This window comes from Crocodylus siamensis, chromosome 4, assembly GCF_052110815.1.
Source record: "Crocodylus siamensis isolate JL-2025a chromosome 4, ASM5211081v1, whole genome shotgun sequence".
NCBI lineage: Eukaryota > Metazoa > Chordata > Crocodylia > Crocodylidae > Crocodylus > Crocodylus siamensis.
Genome location: NC_143398.1, coordinates 165,703,934 through 165,723,164, shown reverse-complemented (window position 1 = coordinate 165,723,164; position 19,231 = coordinate 165,703,934). Strand labels below are relative to the sequence as shown.

Genomic DNA, 19,231 nt, shown 5'->3' with positions numbered 1-19,231 from the left:
ATATGACTTGCACAGTAAATCCAGAGATTTCAATTAGGAATCCAAAGTGTCAAAAACATTTGACCTGTTTTGGTCCTTCTCTGCACCTTTAAACAGAAGAATTGTTCTGTGATTTATCTCTAGTCAAGAAAGGAATAAAAACTAAGAGCTGGCATTATTCAAGGGGTGCCTTGAGCCTAAAACGGTTGAGAAGCACTGGTGGAGACGTCTTAGAGATTGGCATAACAGAAAACTGTGTCTTCAATAGATACATTTTTTTCCCAAACTATTGCTAATTAAATAGAGGGCTCTGAATAGAATAACTGAAGCTGAAATCTGTTTTTTAAGCGAACAGTAACAAACAGTAAAAAGAAAAGCATGCTTACATGAGGAACAGTAACTGAAAAGTAAGGTAGCATCGGGTTATTTGGATAAAAACCATTTTAAAATACCCATGAATTATACACATGACCAATGCAAGAAGTTTCTCTACGTGTTCTCTTTACATGGTATGAATCATAGAATTATAGAAAGTTCGGGTCAAGGAGGATGTCAGGAGGTCATCTCTTCCAGTGGTTCTCAACCTTTTTTTGTATCAGTACCCATTTGTAAACATTGGTGGTCAGTCCTGACCCAGTGCCACTCACTCCTGACTTTTTGCCCCCTGCCCCAGTGTGTGGGGCAGGCAGCAGGTGTGTGTGGGGCAAGCAGCTCCTCTCAGGCTGGAACTCTGCCTGTCTGCAAGGGAAAAGCCAGGGTTTTCCACATTTTTCTCCATTAAAGGAGAATTCATTTTTAAAGTTTGTTTGTGACCTTTCCATATATTCTTGCGATCCACAGGTTGAGAAATGCTCTAGTTCAACCCCTTGCTCAAAACAGGACCCTCCCCAGCTATGTCATCACAGCCAAGGCTTTGTCTTCCTGAGTCTTCAGAAACCTCCAGAAATGGAATTTCCACAACCTCTCTAGACAGCATGCTACCCACCTAGCCAGACAGTTTTTCCTAACATGCAACCTAAACTTCCCTTGCTGCAACTTGACACTGTTGCTCCTTGTTCTGTCATCTGCCACCACTGGGGCAGCCATCACAGAGGACAGTCCAGTTGTCCTCTGTCCTCTATTGATACAAAACCGGACACCTATTTATGTCCTCTATTTTTCTCGAGAGAAGAGAAAAATAGAGGACACGAAGGTGCCAGGTTTCATACCAGTAGAGGACAGGGTAGCAGAAAACCAGGATGTCCTCTATGACAGCCACCTGAAGCCACCACTGAGAACAGTCTAGTTCCACCCTCTTCTTAACCATCCTTTGGCTGGTTGAAGGCTGTTGTTCTCATCACTCATGTCCTCCAGCCCTCTAAGCATTTTTGTCACCCTCCACTGGACTCTTCAATTTGCCTGCATCTCCTTTTTGTAGTAGGGGGCCCAAAACTGGACACACTACTCCAGATGTGGCCTCACTAGTGCCAAATAAAGAGGAAGAATCACTCCTCTAGATCTTCTGACAATGCTCCTACTAGCACAGCCCAGTGCTGTCAGCCTTTTTAGCAACAAGGGCGGGCGGTTGGCTCCTTTTTAGCTGACTGTCCACTGTAACCCTCAGGCCCCTTCCTGCAGAGCTGCTGCCCAGCCAGTGGGTCCCGTGCCTGGGACTGTTCTATCTGCAGTGCAGGACTATGCACTTGTCCCTCCTGAGCTTCACGAGGTTTTCTTGGTCCAGTCCTCCAATGTGTCTAGCTCTCTACAAATTCCAGCCCTACCACTCCCCCACACAGCTTGAATCCGCTCCTCCACCCAGAAGCCGCCTCCAAAATTTAGCCGGAGCCCTACTCGCAGGGTCTGGCTTACAGAACCCCTCAGGCACGGGCTAAAAGCGCCGCCGGAGCCAGGGGTTGCGGGCGACGCCCGCGTCCGCCCGCATAGGGGCTACGGTCGCGGCTGCGGCAGGAGGTGCGGCCTGCGCGCCGGAAGTGAGCGGCCGGGGAGCCCGGCGCGGCTCGGCGCGGCTGGGCGGGGCTGAGGCGAAGGCGACGCTCTGCAGCCGCTGCCGCCGCCGCCGGACCAGGACGCGCCGGGGCTGGGTGGGGGCGGCTCCCGCGGAGGAGGAGCGGGCAAGCGGCAGGGGAAGGGGCACGGACGGAGCCGGCGCGCGGGGTCGCTGCGCCCGGCAGAGCAGCAGCAACAGCAGGAGGAGGAGGAGGGCGAGAGCAGCCAGGCGCCGCCGCGGTGAGTGCTCGCGCTGCGGGGGGGGGCCCGCCGCCGCCGCATTGTCCCTGGCCGGCTCCGCACGTGGCCCCGCGGGAGGGCGGCGGCTCCAGGGGCTCCGTGGCGGCCACAAGGGCAGGGGGAGGCGCCGCATCGCGCCCGGGCGTAAGCCACACGGAGACGGACGTGGCTTTTCCCGGCTGCGGCCGTCCTCGGGCGCTGGACGGGCAGGAGGGGTCTGGTGTGCTCCGGCCGGGGGGGGGGGTTGCCGCCCGGCCGGACCCGGCGGGGTTCGCCTGAGGTGAACGGCCGGGGCGGGGCAGGGCGGCACCGTGTCAGCCGGGCGGGTCACCGCCCTGTGGGGCTGGAGGCTCCTGGTCCTGGCCCCCGGCGGCGGGGGAGAGCTGGAGGGAGCCCGCCCGCACCCAGGCCCTTTTCCTCCTGCTCCCGCTCCTGCCCGGGGGCAGTGAGGCGCAGTCCTGCCAGCGGTCCTGAAATCAGCCCTCCGCTTCCCCAAAAAAGGCTGGTGCAGCTATTTCACCATCCATGTCGCTGAGGGGCAGGATGATTCCTGAAGACCCTCCCAGGCAGCGCTGATGTCTGCATTGGTTTTCAGGAAGATGAGAGTGGTTTTCTCTTCTCTCTCTCTCTTTCTCTCTCCCTTTTTTTCCTTTCTTTTTCTTTTCTTTTTTGCATAGAGGGGGAAAAAATTCCATGGTGGGAGGAGAAGGCATGTTTATGTACAGGAACATTTCTTGAATTGCAGAACAGGACTGCCCATGACTCTTCAATCCACTTTCATGTTTTTTTTCATCTCTTTCTCAAGAATTTTCTTTCCCTTCACTTGCCAGCGAGTTCTCTGCTCATGTTGAAAAGCAATTTGTGCTGGGTTTTTGTTTTATCAGGTGGAAGCTGGTCGGTTCCAACATTTTAGCAGAATTTTTGTATTTTGTTGCATCTCCACACAAAAACTAATAGACAGTGAGGAAAAAAAGAATGAAATATGCGCACACGCACACACACAATCAGCACCTACTCTCTGATTATTTCAACAAGGGGTGCGCATGCATGTGCATTCAGTGTCTTCTAAACCTGACATTTTACATTAAGGGCTCTAGTGTGGAAGAAATGGGGATTGGAAGTACTGTTTTCTGGGATGGTAGGACATAGCCTAACTTAAAACAGTCATATCAAGTCTCCTTTCTTAGAGCTTGGAGAGAAGAAGATGCTTCAAAGGGAAGTTATGTATCTACCTGCTACAGTTGCAGGTACTGGTTCAGATATTAAAGCTGAAAAAATGGGAAGAGAGCATCACAAAAGATGTGCAACACGCAGATGTGCACAAACACAGTTCAGTTTTACGTGGTACACAGTTAGCTTCTCTTTTGCTAAAAAGGACATTTAAAGTATAGACAACGGAACAGCAAAAATCACCTGCCAAATCCTCTTAAAAAGTACAGACATGATGGACATACTACTTAAAACTTCAGCTTTCTGAAAGACTATAAATGAGTAATTAAAAAGAAAAAAACCAAAAGAAGAATATCACTATTTTATATGCTCATCTGTTTGTGTGGGTGGGGCTGAGGGAAGAAAGTAGAGCTAATTGTTTTTCCATGCCTCAGTTAGCACATGGCTTTCATATCAATGGGTGGCACTGGAATACTGATACATGAATTAACAGTACTGCAGTGGTTTCATAATATGGACTTAGGAAGGACTGAAGAAACATATACCACACCCACTTATTATTTGTTTCTAGATAGTGGGTTCCCTATAATAGGTTGGTTTTGGAACAGTATTGTGCAGTAGTGCCTGGGTACCGGCATTCCTGTAGATTGGCCAGCATAAATCGGTAGACCAGTTACATTTCCTGATTGACCATTCCATCATAGAGTAAACCATGTTGCTAAGGTACAAAACCCAGTCCAAGAAAGGAATATGGCTCATCAATTCTTAGCCTGTCCTTTAAAAAAGTCCAGTGCTAGATTATGAAAAGGAAAAGAAGCTGCATATTTTAGTGATTTGGAGGCAACAGTTTTAATATTATCTACAGTTTGAGACCATGTATCTTATGATATTGCATCTTGTGGGGTTGGATTCACCCCTTGTTTGCTCCTTTTTTCTTAAGCCGTAAAGCTGTTGAATTACTTGTTCTCCTTTTTGAAATGCCAGAGTTGGTTCTAAACTTGACTAGCACTGAATAATACAAATTCTAATTTTCATTATTGCTTCCTGCAAACTCAGTGTCTCTGATACCAGCCTTATTATTTTAGAGGATGGTTGTCTTGTATTGTTTCAATACTGTGACCGGTAGTTTAACCCCCACACCCCACCCTGCCCTCCTACTTTCTAAGGAAAAAAAACTGTTAAGAGTTGAAAGTGACTTGCTGCCACTAGATAAGTTCTTTCAAAACAGGGACAGGGTTAAAACCACAACTGTCCACCCCCCATGTTTAAACAAATGCTAATAGATTAATTAGTGTGAATTGTTTTTTTTTAGCATTAACTTGGATCACATTCCTTAACTTCTTAACAAAAGTCCCCTGCTTAAAGTTAGAGGTCATAAGCAACATATGCCAAAAGAGTAGCAAACTTAAATATATCTTAGTTATTTAAACATAAAACAAAGATTTGGAATAAAATACGTCACCCACAACTCTTTCTTTTTGTGCATTATATTTTGAGGGCTTTGCTGACAAATAGTGTTAAAGGAAATCTTGAAACAAAAACTGATGCAACTTCTCTGTATCCCAACTAAAAGTATCATAGAAATTACTAAGGACTACTTGTTGTTAAAAGATACCTTGGAGCACTGCAGAAAGTTGGAGAGCAATTCAACTTTAATCTCTGAATTTCCTTGCTTCTGTTATGGAATAGACTTTACTGAATTTTTTACTGGTACAGAAGGGGCCAAATCCAGACTTCAAAGTCTGATGCTTTGGAGTGGAATATATTTTTGATTTTACTAAAACATTTACAGTAGGTTCTATTGAAATATAAATAATATAAATAATCTCAGCATCCCATTGTACAAAAAACTGTACAAACACCGACCCGATCCAATAAAGACAAGCTTCACTTTGTGCATTTCGTTCTCAAGGAGGTCATAGGGCAAGTAAAATCAAGCTTAATTCTTTTGAAGTTGTAGAAGGTTACTATCTACCCCAAGAAACTTATGATATGGAGGCCTGTTAGGTGCATCAGAAATATTTTACATTTGTTAAAAGTATATTATAACCTAAGTATACGACATTAGATTTGTTTGAACTGGAAAGCAGAGTATATGTTTTGCTATGAAAGCTAATGCTTGTGTAAAGTTTATTTCATAAAATTCACAGGGACAGGATGCTGTAACATTTGCAGAAAAGTGCTTCCAGTTTTATATGGTTAATATATAAGATGTTTTTAAAATACAAAACAAAGAACATCCAATCCCCACAAAACAAAACCACTACACAACTGAATAAAGAATTCCCAAAATGTTTGTAATGGTCACAATTATGACCTGTTTATCATTATTTAGTTATTGTAGACCCTAAAAAAAGTTCTTGAAATATCCAGAAATGACATCTATTTTGTATGATAACATTATAGGACTTTCCTGTATGGCATAGTTACTCTTCAGAAGAAGAGTACACTGCTTCCTCCCCTCCCCTCCCCCCCCCAGCAAAATACCTAAAAAGAAAGCCGTTCTACTGCACCACAGTAATGAACTACCATTGCCTAACTTAATATTAAATTAAAGATGCTCTTTTATTATTATTATTATTCCAGAACACAGTGCCAATTATGACTGGACTGAGACCTTAACAAAGAGGACAGGGATTCATTCAATGGATGGAGCTTTTCTCCCCTTTTTAGATACATCTACAATGAGGTTAGGAGCCACTGGTGACTAAAATTGCACAGCTGTTGCCCATTTTGTAATTGTTATTTAGCTTATAAAGGGAAATAAGATTCTACTGTTAAATCTAAAAGTGTTAAATTTATTTAAAGTCTGTCTCCGTTGAAAAAGTACATTAGCTCAAAAATTATTGTTGTTATTAGCCAACATATATGTTTAACAGGGTAGTTCCTCGTTACAAAGGATAATGGATAACATTCAACCATTAAAAGAATGTTTATCATTTTCCTAGATCCAGCTACTGTAAAGAGTAAGGTAGCAGGTGTTGATGAAAAATTGGACATAGATCTGCTTGTTTAAAGCACGTACACTGTTTGATATTTTGCCTTTTTTCTTGAATAATTCACAACTGGCCACATACACAAAACAGAACTGACATATATAAAAGTTTAAACAAATTTAGTCATTTGCTAGATAGCGTTTTATAGGTATTGATGACTACATAGATTCTTGTTAGACTTACAGGCTTCAGTTGAAGGACAGAACTGTCCTGTTCTATTTGTTACAACTTATGCAACTTCACCATCAGGAATGGCATGTCTAAAAGCATGTTAGTCACAATGTGAAACTATGCTGTTTAGCTAAAAACAGCCTCCCTCTCCTACCTTTGGAGGGGAACTCCACTTGTCACTCTTAGTGATTCATTTGATTGCTAGGGAGAATGTGAGCATGGGAAATAGATCTTTAAAATGGGAACTATCAAAAAAGAAGTTAAAAGCTTTTTAGTTAAGGAACCTAGAACCACAACAAAGATGAGTTTTAACAAACAGGCTGAAGGAGGCAAGTCACTATGTAGGTGTATTGGTTTGTTATCCTTTGAATGCTAAAAAGAAAGGAGAGTGTTTTGTCTAGCCTTTTTTTAAGCTTGTACTAATTTTAAACGATAAATATATGGTAAAATACATTTATCCAATGAGAAGAACACTCACTAAAGTTATCAAAAATGAGATGTGAAGAAAGTTTTTATTGAAAACTGTTGAAAAAGACAACTGCTGGAATTCTTAACTGTATTTTTTTCCTTATTGTACAAGCGTTATCTATAAATATTGATTTATTTTTAGAAAAGTATAATTGTTAAGTTTGATAACTGCTGAAATTCTCTTGCTGCTTTGAATTGGGGGCAACACTTACATGCGAAGTATTATTTTACCTAAACAGTATCAGTATTTCTAACTATTTATTACAGTACCCTAGACCAAAGTAATTTCACAGGCTGATTTGGATGAGAGAGAAATAGAAGGACGAAGGCAGTGTCCAATATTCAGATTCGATAGTTCTAATTTGTTTTATAACTTGAAAGAGTAAGGAGTTCAAAAGCCTGAGGCAGCTCATTCTCTTAAGATGTTCATAGGAGGAGGGGACACTCATCGCAAAAGAGTGAAAAAGGGGTTTGTATGTGGAGCAAGATTAATTGTCATTCTTCCCCCTTCCCCCTCCTCCCCAAGTTTTCCCACAGAAGCAATTGTGGGATCCCCTAGATTATCAGCGAAGCAAAAATGGCTTCTCCTTTGTTCCACTGTCCTGTGACAGAGGGTCCTGCAGTTACTTCACTGCAGGTCTGCTGTAGCTGTACAGCCTAATGTTGTAGTTATGTTCTTGAAAAATGTGACTAAGCAAAATGTTAAGTGAATCCAGTTACATCAAAGTAGTTACCTACTAGCAGATAGTGGCCAAAGAACATTATAACTAAACATTTTGCACTACTTTAAACAAGTATGTTCTCTAATAGCTCATCAGCATAATAACAAAACAACGTTAACCGGCATGACATTAAATGAGGAGTACCTGTACCCTATTTCTAACTCTGCTCATAGTGGATTGACTTAGTTTGTCCATAGGACTTGTGAAATCCTTGGCATCACCCTGTTCGCAATATCCAGAAAAAGAAGAGTGGCTTTCCAACAGACTAAAGATAAGGTGGTGCAGTAGACTTCCTACATTCCTACGCTTCCTTCATCTTTTCCTTACAGGAAGGCACAAATTTAGCCGTATATTAATTTAAGCCTAAGAGCCATGTATTTTCTGATATCCACTGATATATTTTATTGTGATATTAGATCTGGCATTCAGTAGTTGATTACGTTATTTCTTAGGTTTGAGGGCTAATCTGTTATAGGGTTTCCAGATTTGTTTTAGAAGAAATTGAGTTCTTAACAGTTTAAGAAAAGCAAATGTGTTACATATAATAGTTCAGAATTTTAGCTTTGCAACCATGTCATGTAAATAACTGAGATTTTATTGAAGAGGCTTTGGACCTGGGCAACTTTTTAATAATTTTGTCTTCACTTTAAAAGGTTCAATATAGTGATACCTGGAAGGTTCTTTTTTGCTTCGTTTAAAGATTATTTAAGCAAAACTTTTAAAGCTAATTGCCTTTTGTCCTTAGCCTTTATATATAAAAGAAGAAACATGGAGCAACAAGGGTAAAAGTAGTGGTTTAGTCCATATGGTCTTTAGTGTCGGAGCCCAGCCCCAAAAGGTGCCAATAATGGATTTTGTCATTGGAACCCTTGTTGCTGTTTGATGTCCCTACCATCCTGAACCAGATTTAAGCCAGTGGTTTGGAAGTGAGAGACTACTATTCCTCAGGGGATTATTGTAGATTCCTTAATTATTAGCTAGAACAGTGGTTCTCAACCAGGGGGCTGCAGCAAGCTGAAGTACCTTGAGACTGTTCTAGGAGTCTGTCTTGTGACGCCTAGTGTTTTCACTCTTAGGAATGCAAACATGATTCTCAAGATAAACCCAGAGATTTCAAATAGAAGTCCATGATGTAAAAAATATGACCTGTTGTGGGCTGAGTTTTTTTGCAACAGAAGAATTATTTTTCTGCTATTTATAATCCATTTCAACGGATTATTTTTCTGACTACTGAGAAATAATAAGTAAAAATCAAGAGCTCGCATTTTCTGAGGGGTGCCTTGAGCCTAAGGTTGAGAAACACTGATCCAGAGAATATTGTGTGTTTCTGTGAATTTCACATCATGTTTTATAGAAATTAAAAAAGTACTTTGAGAAGTGTTCCAAAAAAGATGTATTTACTAGCTTTGAAACTGTAAGTTTTAGATTTTTACCATCTGCTTGTAAAAATTGGTGGTATTTAAAAAAGGTAACTAACAGTGTTGACAGAGTTGGAACCAGTGATTATAAATCAAACTTTGCAAGTGGAATGTTGTAGCAATATTCAGGCATCTTGAACTTTTATACAGATGTTCTTTCTGTATATACCCAACCCTGAAAATTATTTCTGCAGCAATTTAATTGAGAAATTTATTAAACCTAAATTCCAAGCATAACATTACACCCTAAGTGGAAAAGCATCATGCTTGGAAATTTGTCTGCTCCCCACGACAAAATGATGAGTGCACACACACACATGTGCACATGTTTTCTATGAAGGATTTTCTGAAGTAGAGTTCTTCCATACTTTTTAATGGAACCTTTACTTCATCACTACTGTTTTATCAAGTAATAATTAAATCTCAACAAGATTTTGATGAAGGCACACAGAAGAGCCCATGGGGAGGGAGGGGTGCAGATGTGAGCTATCTGCTGTGGGCTCGGGGCTCCTTCCCCCTGGAGCCTTGCAGCCCAGCAGGCAGGACCTAATATGGCAGGGCAGAACAGGGCTGGATGAGAAAACTCAGTGCTGCTGCTGGGAGCCCTCCACTGCCATGGCGAGGTGCCTCCTGCCTACCCAGCAGCAGCGAGGGGCATATTTCCATGCTGCCACCTTCACTGCTGCCGGGTAGGCAGCAAGAGTCTTGCCATGGCAACACAAGGCTCATGGTAAAGGTACTGAGCTTCCCCATCCTGCACTGTCCTGCCACGCCTGGTCTTGCTTGCTGGGCCACAGAGGCACAAGGGGAGGGCGGCAGGGCAGGGAACCCCAAGCCTGCAGCAGGTAATCCACCCCTACCCTGCACACAATTCTTGGGGGGGGTTGTACATGCTCCCCCCCAGAAATGCACACAGCGGCTGAGAGCCAGCCCACCCCAGCCTCCCCAGATGAGCCACCCATGGCTCCATCCTGCTCCCCACCTGGGCCCTGTGGCCATGCATTCTGGCCTTGGGCCCCAAGGACCATGCACCGCCCAGGCTGGGCAGCAGGCCCAGCCCTGCCCAACTCCCTCCCTCACTATGGGGGCCTCAATCCCCTCCTTCTCCCCCCTGCCCAACTTATCTGCCGGAGCTGCTCTCCAGCTTCCTTGCAGCTTTTGTACATATGGTGCCCCCTGTCTAACTGCCCTCCTCCCACTTCCCCTAGCCTCTTGCAGACTAGTACTCAACTAGCCTATGTGGGAGAAACCCACTGTTTTCTGGTTTTTTTTCCTTAAAATGAGAAAATCCAGGTTTTACCATGTATTTCCATGGTGAATGGAAAACCCAGATTCCTGGTGATTATGGCACCAATTCTCCAGGTTCCTCAGTTCATTTCATAGCAAGACACCATCTTCTAAGCTTCAGTGGCAGGTGCCACCAGCAGAACTTGCAGCAACTTTATGGATGAAAGCTAAGAAGATGAAGCCCCTTCCAGTCATTTACTTCAGAGCAGGAAGAAGCTTCCTAGCTCCTCTTGCTCCAGTAGTCTGTCTGTGGAACCCATTTCATTTCAGTGACTTGTCATTTCAAGACAAAATTCAATGTCCTTCCAGTTTAGGAGAGAGAGCAGTTACTGTGCATCCAAAACATCCATTAGAATGGAAGTCAGCATCCTTTTAGGAGTGGCAGGCTGCTTTAAACAGAACTAGGTCCATAGGTGAGCTGCTGCTTCAGACAGCTGTTGGCTTTACCCTCCCGCCCTCCTGTTTTGCCACCCTGGTGCAATCACTGCAGTGTCACAGCTTTGTAGGGTAGATCCAGTCTGTGGGTCATAGGTTGCCAACCCTTGTATTAAACACTCTAGCAAGGCCAGAGTTGATGGTGCTTTCTAACTCTGTGGAAATTTGTTTTTTGTTTTTAAACAAAAATTCCACAAATTAATTTTAATGCCACTTTCTATATCATGAAGGTGGTTATGAGAAAAAATAGTTATGTCATTTTTTAAGTTTTCTGGTTCACTTTCAGTGTCTGGATCATTGAAATCAGTTCACTTTTGTTTCTGAATCATTGTCTTTTAATTGTTTCTGGGTATTGCTGGCTGAGTCTCTAATACAGGGAGCAGATTTGGTTGTGCTAAACTCTGGGCTTTCTGAAGGACCAGAAGCATCTTTTGAAACCACACGTTACTGTTTTTCAGGTGTGCAAGTGCTTTAAATGTTAAATCAGTGTTTGTTCTTATTGTCATTGAGAGCCTTATGGCTTACAAATAATTTACTTAATGTTTTCTTTCATTAGTTTTCCTTTTAACTTGATATTTTGTCTAAGTTACTAGACTTAAACTCTTAAGTCTGATTTTTTTCCCTGTTGAATAAGTGTGTATTATTAAACTAATTTGTGACTATGGTAGTGGTACTTTCTGTCCTTTAGACTAATACAAATGGAGAATGACTGACTAGGCTGTAGTACTACAGAGGAGGACCTGGGTTTCAAGTCCTCAAAAGCAGAATAAACCCATGTTACATTGTTGCAGACAGCACTCCAAAACTGGTAGCATAATGGTTTGTATTAAACCAGCATTTTATGTAAGTTACAAGGAAATATGTTAAAATACATTCAGTACTGGTGAGGCCTCATCTGGAATATTTCTCCAGTTTGAGGCAGTGCACTTGAACAAAGATGGACAGATTGGAAAGCAGCCAGGGGAAAGCAACAAAAAATGATCAGACATCTAGAAAAGCATGTCATATGAGGAAAGATTGGAGGAACTGAGATTTAGTTTAGAGAAGTCTTCAAATTTTAAAAAGGTTGGTTATAAAAAGGATAGCAATCAATTATTCTCTGTCTTCAGGGAGTACTACAAGTAGTGATGGGCATACATTTCAACAAAAGGTTTAGGTTGTATATTAGGAAGAATTTTTCATAATAAGGGTAATTTAAGTACTGGAACAGATTATCTAGAGAGCTTGTAGAATCTCAGTTATTTCAGGCTAAGTGCAGGTTAGACAAAATTCTGGGTTGGTTTAGACGGGTTAAGCAACAAGTTGGTCTATATCATCAAATCTCAACCAGGGTGCTGCAAGATCTTTTTGAGGTTGATATGCAAGAATTGCATTGTTAGGTGAGCAAACACCTACATGTGATTCACAAGTTAAATCGATAAGGTCAAAGACATTCTGGCCTGTTGTGGTCTGAGTTCTTTGCAACAAATTGTTCTATTATTATTATTGTTGTTAATAATAATAAAAATTAGAAAAAATGGTATTTTCTGAGGGGTGCTTTGAGTCTAGAGGCACAGACAGAAGTGACAATTTTTGTCTGATCTAGCTACAGAAAGCAGTTTATAGCTATAGCCAAATGCAAGTGTATGGCTGTAGACTGCTTCAAAAATGTCTGATTTCATGAGGGGTCAAATGAAGACATTTCAAAGCAGAGCATCTTCTATAACTTCTGTCTGCACTGTCTGCCAGCCTTGTGCTGTTTTCAGAATGGCAAGGGGGAAAGGCAATGGAGGGAGTTCAGTCTGGGTTTTTCAGTCCCTACTGGAGGGTGGGCCAGGTGAATTGGAGCCCCCTGAGGTGGGGAGGGGCTCCGGTTCACCCACCCCACCCTTCGGTGCTGGGTGGGGGACCCCTAGAACAAGTTTCCTCCACTCCTTTTCCCCCCTCCATTTCTGAAATCTTCGCAGGCTAGCAGGGACCGTTGCTAGGGGAAACTGGCTACAGACTCACAGGCAGCAGATAGATTCCCCTCCCACCTGGAACCAACAGTCAACTTCTGTTTGTTCCAGGAGATCCTTGTAACTTAGAAGTCTTCCTACAAAGTGTTCTTAATTACAGTGGGGAGCCGCACTTCTGTCTGCACTGTACATGACGTTGAAAGCCACTGATCTGGAACACCTGTGGGTCATGAGAATATGTGAAAGGGCTGTGAACAAACTTTAAAAATGGATTCTCTTTTAAAGGAGAAAAATGTGGGAAACTGGCTTTTCCCTTGCAGGCTGGCAGAGCTCCAACCTGCAAGGGGCTGCTTGGGGCCTGCCATGTCCCACATTCCCTCCTCCCCCCTGTTCTACATGCTCACCCCTTACCCCACATACTGGGGAGCTGGGGCCTGGTTGGGGAGGGCAGTGGTAGGCCTGTCTGAAGTGGCTAATATTCACTTTGGATTTGGCCGATTTGGGGGACAGTAATTCAATTTGGTGATTCAAATCACTGTCCCAATTCAATTTGGCCAAATCTGATTTGGTGATTTGGCTGCTGCCTAATCTCTGAATCTCTGAATCACACAGGCCCTGTTCCACACCTGCTCTCAATGGCTGCCCTGTCCACCCCAGCTCCCGGCTCTTTGGGGAAAAAAAAGCCCCCACTCAATGGCTCCTGCCTGGTGGGGGGCAACCCCCTGCTGCCCCATGCCACGTGGGAGGCTCTGCCACGAGTTCCCTGGCCCCCGCCTGCTCTGCCAGCCCCCTGTCTGCCCGCATGGCTGCCCTGCCTACTCCAGTTCCGGCCTTTCAAAAAAACGAAACAAAACAAAATAAACCCTGGACTCACCAGTTGCTTCCCACTGGGGGGTGATCCCCGCTGCCCCCCCACTGCCCCGTGCTGCACAAGCCCCCAGAAGCCCCACGGCTGCTGCAGGAGCCAGTGACTCTGGGGGGGTTTTTCCTGAGGGGCCAGAGCTGGGGCAGGTGGGGCAGTCATGGTGGGGCTGGGACAGCGGGGGTTTTGGGGGCCTTGTTGCAGAGTCCCCCATGCAGCATGGGGCAGTGGGGATCACCCCCCCCCCACCAGGCAGCAGCCAGTGAGTGGAGGCTTTTTTTAAAGCACCGGGGGCTGGGAGAGTGGGCGGGGCAGCCATGGGGGGGAGACTGGGGGAGCGGGCAGGGGTCGGGGGGGCCTGGCAGGGGTCTCCTCATGGTAGTCTCCTTCCTCCCCCACCTCCTACTTACCAGCTCGGAGTCCGGGTCCAGCTCCCTGCTGCCTGACTGGTCGGGACTGCCCGAATCACCAAAACTCTCTGAATCTTTTCCAAATCGATTCAGAGAGCTTCAGATTGATTCAGACCTCTTAATTTGTCCCTTGATTCGATTTGGATTCAGAGATTCGGCCACCAAATTGGGCCGAATTGCCTCCGTATTGAATCAGCACCCAAAGCTTCTCACAGCCGTAGGCAGTGGGTCGGGAGTGAGGAGCACTGGGTCGGACTGGCCATCAATGTTTACAAATGGGTGCTGGTACAAAAAAGGTTGAGAACCACTGGTCTAGAAGACCTCCTAAGGTCCTTTCCAGCCCTGTTTTTCTATGATTGTTGGTAGCTGGTAGTAAGATTATTTACTTTTTTTAAACAAAACTTGTTTCTTAAAACTGCAACCAAAGAATCATCTGTTTAATCATAACTTAGCTGTTTAAGTTGTATTTTTTCTTTTTATTTATGATGCAGATGACATCCTTAGCCTTTCCAAACATCTGCAATCATTCTTCTTTCCAAACAAGGAAGGATTTTGGAAATGAATAATCAAAATATATGTGCCAGATGTAAGTCACTTGCTGAAATAACCTCATTAAGTTTAAAGGAGTGTACACCAAACTTAAAAATCCCCTAAACCAGAAGATAAATGATAACTTGGAGAAGAAAATAAATACCTTGGCCTAACTCACTAGTGCATTAGCGGAGAGTTACCTTCCACATGTCATGGACAGGTAATTTTAACTGCTTTTGTTTGATAGCCTGAATTTTAATTTTACCTATTCCCAGAACCATATTTTAACTATTTCAAAGGACTGGGTTGGTTTTTTTTTCTCAAAAGTCTAGATCCCAGTACTTTTAGTTATTCTGCACGCAAGAAAGTCGGTAATTGGTGCTATTGAATTCAGGGTTTCTTTGGAGAGCAGGTGACTGAAGGAGCAGAAATTGGTGTGTCTTTCATTGAGAGCATTAGAAATTAAAAAAGATGGAATACAAAGTTTTGAATGGCACTAATCTGTCCTGTAGCAGCAGAAACACTGTTCCCAAACAGAGGAACAGTTCATTTTGCATGCACCTCCACTTGTACATTCTCCTTAGTCTGTTAGCAATTTTGTCCTCACTGCTGCTGTAGCGGACTTGTTGCAGCTTTGTGGAACTGAAAAATATAAGGTTTTCTTTAAGCAGTCAGCAGGGAAATGTTCATGGAAGTTGGTATGGAAAAGCAGTCGCGAGAATACTTGTAATTGGGAACCTCTTCCTGTTGCAGGAAGCTTCCTGGTACGGAAGGAAAGGTGGGCAGCTGCAGAAAGAAATGTAAAGCAACCATTCCCTTCCAGCAATGTTGTGGGGAGGAAGAGGAGTTAAACAAAAGGAAGACCAGGTTGGAGTAACTCACAGGACATCTTCCTGTTAGGTGCAGAACAAGAGTGAATGAGTTTACAGTGCTTTCCATACTATTTAAAAACGGAAGTTGGTAAAGCACCACTCAGCTCAGTTTGTGTATTATACTTGTTTTTAAAGAAGTCAATCAGTTCTCTTAACTGGAGCTAAAAAAGGCAGATGTAATGCTGGTGATTTGTTGGTAGTATATCAGTTGTTTTTTAGTTGCAGTTACAGTTAAGGCAAAGCTTAAACAGTGTCCCCAAGAAGCAAACTAAAGATGAACTTGAGAACAGCTTATCACTACTTTGCCTTTGATCAGCTTGTGGTTGTAAATACAAGATTTTAGTCACCCATTACTTCTGGGAGTGATTGGTCAATGTGCCTACTGGAGTTTAAAGTCCACTACTGAGCAAATAAAGAAGTTAATACTCTGCACTTTCAGATACATTAGTAAGGGGTTTGATTTCTAAAGTCCTTCCAGTAAGAAATAGTGAAAGTAGTCAAAACTGTCATCATATATAGCTGATTCAACATCCTGGTAGATACTATGGACAGTCGCTTGATTTAGCTTATCACCTACGAGTTGCATGTTTATTATGTTATAAAGATTTTTCAAACAATTTTTGTTTTGTTTTTTGGCCCAGAACTTAATTAAATAATGTTTATTCAATTAAATGTATAATGTCATTTTATTGCCCATAAACACTTAAGTTATTTTCTGTGGTTGTAGTGCCTTCTGAGAAACTTGGATATTTTCAAGTGAAAGAGTTGTCTATACTATTAGTGAATTAGAATGCAGTTTCCATTTTTAAGATGGGAAGATAATCCTACTACATGACTGTAGATATGACAGAAACCAAAAAGAAATCTTTGGTTAAGTTATATACGGGCCATTAGATCACACTTTATTTTCATAGATTTCATAGATTCATAGACATTAGAGCTGGAAGGGACCTCGGGAGATCATCGAGTCCAGCCCCCTGCCCAAAGGGCAGGAAGTCAGCTGGGGTCATAGGATCCCAGCAAGATAAGCATCCAATTTACTCTTGAAGGTGTTCAATGTAGGTGCTTGAACCACCTCCGCTGGCAGACTGTTCCAGACCTTGGGGGCTCGGACAGTAAAGAAATTCTTCCTTATGTCCAGCCTGAAATGGTCTTGCAGGAGTTTGTGACCGTTCGACCTCGTCATCCCTTGGGGCGCTCTGGTGAACAGACGTTCCCCCAGATCCCCCAGGTGACACATCAGCATACTACAATATGGAAATTTTGAGGTGCGACTTAGTTCAGTGAAACTGAACTACCTACATTAGAATATAATACCATATTTACTCAAATACGAGACAAGGTTTTTTTTCCTCAGTCAGCATGGGGAAAACATTCCTCATCTTACATTCACTTACAAACTGTTGCCAAAGGCAGTATATGCTCGGTAATGGAAACCAGCTATGAAGTTGATTAAATGCAGACAATACTGAGTGACTATAAAACACATAGCACACAGAGGGCAAACATATGATGGGACCCTACCACAAGGATAGATTAGGGCAGCTCATTTGAATAAGATGTGTAGTAGTGCCCATTGTGCTCAGTCTCCCTTCATACTGACTCTTAAGTCATCGTGACCTACTCTGTTTTGAAATGCTGTTGATTCTGCTGGGGTCCTGCCCAATGAATTATGTAGTAAATCCATGAGTCTTTTAGCTTTGGACTAATATTGTACATAGTTTGTACTATATATAAGTAAGTACAAAAGTGCTTCTTAAAAGTGTGTTTTTAGAGTACTTGTGCTAAAACTTGCAGCGGCTTCAAAAAAGGTAAAATGTATGAATTCTGGATGAACTAAGTCTATAAGTACCCGTAGTACTTATGCAAATTACTATAGACATCTTTATTTCAAAGTCAGTGTTTTGAAAGTGTCCCCTCACTGCCATGTGGTCAGGGGCTAAGTACAGACAGTCAAAAAACATGAAGTTGAATTGATTCAATCTTTGCAGGTTAATTTAAGTTGCATAGATTGAACTGATAAGCAAATGAACAGACATTCACTTTTGGTTCTGGATATGTAGCCACATGACTGTAGTAGTCCAAGCCAGAAGCCAGAGGATGCTAGAGCCCACTTCCCTGGTCTGCTGGACCAGGAAGCTTGAATCTGAAGGGAATCTGTGACAAGCTCAATAAACTGATTTAACCTAAATCACTGAAGTCTGATACTGCACCCATCCAGGTTTATCTTAAACCAGTTTCAGCCATTTCACACTTTGGTGTGTTATAGATTTGAATTTTCTGATCACTTTTACTGGTTTATGTGTAACTTCTGCCCGAGCAGGGTCTGAGAGAAGGGGAATTGGGGAAAAAGAGGCTGCATCAGGAAGAAGCTGGAGGGGTCATAGGACAGTGGGAGGAGGACAGATTCAAAACAAACCTCTAGTAGATTGTATACTTGGAAAATTACAACAATTTTATACAATTTCTATATATAGAATCTAGTTATTGGGGGGTGTTCTCTTATATTTGAGTAAATATGATGGTTAACTAGAAATATTCTTTTAAAAAAAGGATTTATTTTAAAAACGGAAAAGCAAACTGCATTTTAAGCTTTAAGCTAGCATTTAAGTAGCATATTTGGACTTCCAGCAAATCTTCTATGGATTCCTATGTTTCAGTCTTTAGAAGTCCTGTTTGCATGTCGTTTGGGAATATTATTTTTATAATAGCAGTAGATACAAACTACATCTGCACTTCGTAAAAGACTGAAATCCAAAATAATATCATGCTTCTAGTTGGCTGCTAAATTATCTTGTTTATATTTAACTACTGCACATTGTAAAATTAGGGTCTTATTTGCAACAAAACTAGATATGATACAGTTACTGTTTACTTTATTTTAATATTGTATCGACTATAAGAGTCAATGAATTGGCTACTTCTACTAGCTTTAGTAATTACCAATTGCAAAAGCCTGAAAGAAGTGACACCAATTAAAAATAAATCACTGGCTGGTTTTAAAAAAAAAGGTTTAGGAAATTTAGGAAATGGAAAAAAAAAGATACTTAGAAAAGTGGTAGAAATTATTGGAATTTACTTAAAACAAACCTTCTCCTGCCACCAAACCAAGAAGGTTGAGAAACTTCTTGTGAATTTTGAAGGAAAATGCAAATTCTGTAATCTAACAAAATTAAGAGCAAATTTGGAATAAATTCAAGTTTTAAAAGCAGGTGTGACTAGAAGATAGTGAGATTTATAGTATGCAGAGTTCTGAGGGGAAAAGGTGGGGTTAATTATATAGGTTTCTCTCACTTTATGTGGGTTCTGTATGTGCGAATTCGCTTTTATGTGATGACCCTTTTTATACCAAAAATGCATTATATGTGAGGTAAATTCACTCTTAGCGATCGGTATAGTGGAAGCCCACAGTCAGCTGTTTTGTGCGGTGTGTGGTGGGAGTGACACGTACCAAGATATGGTCTCCTGTGTGGATCTGTGCTCCTCGCTCATTGTCTGCAACACGTGTTTCTGTAGTTGCCATCCCCATTATGGCTTCTAAGCATCCCGCTAGCTTATCCAAAACAAAACTCCAGTGATGTGGAGTCTGACTCTGAAGACCCTTCACTGCCCTCTCTTCACATCAGCTAAACATTCACCACCACCCTGTGATTATGTGTACTGTCTGCTGTTGGTGAGTACCAAAATTGTCTTGTAAAAGTGGTAAAAATGGGCCTGGGGGTCAGTACAGTTGAGGTCTTGGAAAGT

General features: G+C 42.5%; 1 protein-coding gene across 4 annotated transcripts in view; it reads left to right on the top strand.

Moving 5' to 3' along the window:
- The first annotated feature begins 1,863 nt into the window (after positions 1 to 1,863).
- Positions 1,864 to 19,231, top strand: part of RAPH1 (Ras association (RalGDS/AF-6) and pleckstrin homology domains 1) — a 177,532-nt gene continuing 160,164 nt past the window's right edge. For 2 of the 4 annotated variants that reach the window (XM_090044784.1, XM_090044783.1), the window contains exon 1: positions 1,865 to 2,205. The gene's annotated coding sequence lies outside the window, so the exon portion shown is untranslated. Of the gene's footprint in view, positions 2,206 to 19,231 lie in introns of all 4 variants that reach the window. The other 2 variants (XM_090044782.1, XM_090044785.1) reach the window with 2 other exon arrangements.